Genomic DNA, 3866 nt, shown 5'->3' on the forward strand with positions numbered 1-3866 from the left:
CCCCCCCCCCCGGACTGAAGCGCCGGTGCAAAGAGCGAGTGCACACGCCGCAGTCGTAAGCAAGCGGTGCAAGCAACCCTCCAAAGGTAGCAGACGGACACATAACAGATAAATGGCGCCCAACGTGGGGCCCGATAATAGCCAGGAGTATGCTGATGAGTTGCTCCAACGATTTGTGGTCCCTTTTATTAGATTCCCTCTTGGAATATGTACTTGTCCTTCCGGTCTATATCACATTGTTTTATTTAGGATAATTAAAGTAATTATGTTTTGGAATTTTTAAACATTTGGCTATATGCTAGGTTTTTACCAAAGTTACTATCTTTAAAATTTTGTTAGTCTCTTTTTGTTACTTGGCTATGTTTGTAAATTGTGAGGCTGGAATGCTTTTCCCTAGGCTGCATGCCCCGAGAATTGCCCGCTTTGATGGAATATAGCCGTAGTTAACAAAAACCGATTCGATTTCACACTTTTGCTAACTTGTACTGCGACTTTCTATAAGGAATTTTAGTTATAGTATAGCTATATGCTGTCTAGCTAACCGATAGTTGGATCAATTTACTTGGTTGGAGAGTGTGCTATCTGTGTTCTCATTTCCTTTTCGAGATTTTTTTTCTTTCAAGACGCATTCTTTTTAGTTTATTTTTATTATAGTTGGAATTCATTGTACGAGTTTAGTCAATAGCCGACTTTAGGTAACGATGTTTTCTGCGAAGCTACAAATGATTGGAATGTTTATCTCGAGGAGCCTAGGATCTCGTCAGCCTATTAAGACCCCCACACAACCGGAAGACTAATCCTTATGTTTCGTATTGTTTTCTTTTGATTTCATTTACCTTTTTGATTACTATTTTAATTTTTTTGCACATTTTGTGTGATTAATCGTATTTCTTTTCACTTCTGATTGATTTTGGGTAATGTCTTTTAACTGTTTTTTTTGAGGACTTTTATACCGGTGGTATTTGACACCTTTCATTCAACTACTATTTTAAAACAAGTTAAATTATACTTAGGTATGGATTGGTACTTCTGTAGTTAGTTACTTTGTGTATTTCATTCCGAAAGTATCGCATTAAGGATCACATTAAATAAACAACGTAAACGACACCTCTGCTTGATCTGATTCGAAAGAAAACTTTTGTGCTTATCTTCATTTTTTTTTTTGCAACGATCTTCATTCCGATTTCGGTTTGCTTTTCTTTTTATCACTCACAGTTCGGGTATATTTGTGTTTTTTTATACGCGCTTGACTTAATTGCTCGGATAAAGTTCAAATTTTTACATTTTTGTTATTTTTTTTTTTTCCAAACAATTCATAATTTTTCAAAATGCCCTTGCATCGTAGTAGCGAGCATGTGCTTTCACAAGCAAAATTATGTACGATTTGCCGAGAGACTTTAGTAGAACGTGCCGATGTTTTGACAACAGCCTGCTCTCATCGGTTTCACCGTACTTGTCTCTTGGATTGGCTTAAACGAAATAATTCTTGCCCCCAATGTCGGGCCAAGTGCAGCAGTCGAGACTTGAATCAAAATACCGGTACCCGTACCAGATCCCAGACTGTAGCTCACCAAAACAAGGATAGCAATGATAAGGCATTAACACCCTCCTTAAGCCCACAAGCTGAGACAAATCAAGCTGAAGGAGCAGCAAGTCTGCCAGTGGCAACTGGGTCAACCGTCAATAACAATGACGAAGAAAATCGGTTACGGAACATTTTATCTGCGGTCGTTTCAGCAAGACAGGCATCAATTTTCGAAAATTTAGAAAACCGAGTTTCCCAGCTGATAGAAGACAGGCTAGAAAGTACTTTACAAAACTTATTAGGTCGGCTTAATTTGAATGCCCAAGCAGCTCCACCTGCGGCTAACGTTAGCCCTGCTGGAAACAACTATCCGACCAATGCTCAAACAAATAATTCAACACCGTATTGGCCTAGACAAATCCCCAGTTTACCCAATAATTCGCAGAAAAGTTTTCACAGGCAAATTGACCAACTAAGATTCAGTGACTTGTCTAGCGTCCCAAACTCGGGTAGGGTAGCGCAACTGATTCATAATTGGGACATCAAGTTTGACGGTTCAACAAAGCTATCTGTCGATAGCTTTATATATCGCATTGAAAGCCAAGTAATCGACACTCTCGGGGGTAATTTCAATCTGCTGTGCGAGCACGTTCAAAGTATTTTCATTAACGAAGCTAAAGACTGGTACTGGAGGTATCGCCGTTCAGTGGAACGGATAACCTGGCCCAGCCTCTGCGAAGCGTTACGGACTAGCTTTCAACAGCATAGAAGCGATTTTGAACTTAAAGAGCTAATTCGAGGTAGGAAGCAAGCGCCTAATGAAAGATTCGATGACTTCAGAAACGCTGTTCTGAAGTTAGCCGAGCCATTACAACCTCCCTTACCAGAGTCCGAGCTTGTTGAGATATTGCAACATAACTTAACACCTAGAGTTCGACAGCAACTGCTGTACGTTCCAATTAACTCGTTGGCGGAATTGCGGAAATTGTGCCTCAAAGGGGAAAGTTTAGCAAATGAGATTGGTAAAACCCTTAACTCGCATCCAGCCGTAAGTCAGCGTCAAAACTCACGTCGCTTTGCTAACGAGCTAAAGTGTGAAGACGACCATTTTGAAACGTGTGAAAGTGAAATTCATGAAATTTCTAAAAGCCATGTTAACAGCAAACTGCTTTGCTGGAATTGTAGGGGCGAAGGTCATCGGTATATTGATTGTGAAAAAGACAGGACAGTTTTTTGTTATGGTTGCGGTGCACCCGAGGTATACAGACCTAAATGTCAAACCTGCTGCCCGGGAAACTCCAAACCGTGCGAGGACTCAAAGTCGAATCCTCGCTACGACCAGAAAAACAAAATGTAAATAAGTCCCTCATACAACTAGGCGAACCTGAAAAGACAGATTGCGTAACATCACTTAAACGCCCAGACAGATTGGAGAAAACTGACGCTTTTGAACGAGTGCATGAAATAGTTCCGTATGAAGTGCGTCTCACAAACTACAATAAGATTAGGGAACAAATTTTTACGGATACTAAACCATTACCTCGATGTAACCGTTCGTCTCTCCGTATAAGAGGTTTTTGGAAAAATGTTAAATACAATCGTAAGCATTTACAAACTTTTGTTTCTGCTATTCAGCAAAATTCGTTCGATTTAAGACCATACGCCAAAATTGAAATTCTGGCTCTTTTAGATAGTGGAGCTCAGGTTTCGTGCTTAGGGTCTTCTTTGGCTGAAGATGTTTGTAAATATCGGCCGTTGCGTCAACACTCTACATCTGTATACACTGCAGATGGGCACAAGCAAGTGGTCTACGGTACAATTGAGTTGAATGTAAAATTCGAAAATAGAGATAATACAATAAAATTTTTTGTTATACCAAGTATGGCGCAGAAGGTCATACTTGGAATCGACTTTTGGATAAAATTTCAAATAGCTCCAAATATTATTTCGGAAATAATTCTTGATGCAAAACCTTATGAAAATACCCTTTCTTTAACTGTTGAACAACAACGAAGGTTAGAAATAATTAAAAATAGATTTCCTAGCTTCGAGAAGGAAGGCTTAGGAAAAACCTCACTGATGGAGTATGTTATTGAACTCCAACCTGGTGTCCGTCCGATTAAGCAAAGATATTTTCCCATATCTCCGGCCGTGGAAAAACTAGTCCACGCAGAGATCGATGAAATGCTAAAACTTGGTGTAATCGAAGAATCTCCCAATAGTCCCTGGTCCAGTCCGATTGTCCTAGTGAAAAAGCCGAATAAAGTCCGTCTGTGTTTAGACTCGAGAAAAGTTAATAGCGTTACCGTCAAGGACGCATATCCCCTTCCCCACATTGATG

Source organism: Rhagoletis zephyria, unplaced genomic scaffold (genome assembly GCF_001687245.7).
Source record: "Rhagoletis zephyria isolate East Lansing unplaced genomic scaffold, Rhagoletis_zephyria_1.1 Rzeph_scaffold_01301, whole genome shotgun sequence".
In the NCBI taxonomy this organism is placed as follows: Eukaryota; Metazoa; Arthropoda; class Insecta; order Diptera; family Tephritidae; genus Rhagoletis; species Rhagoletis zephyria.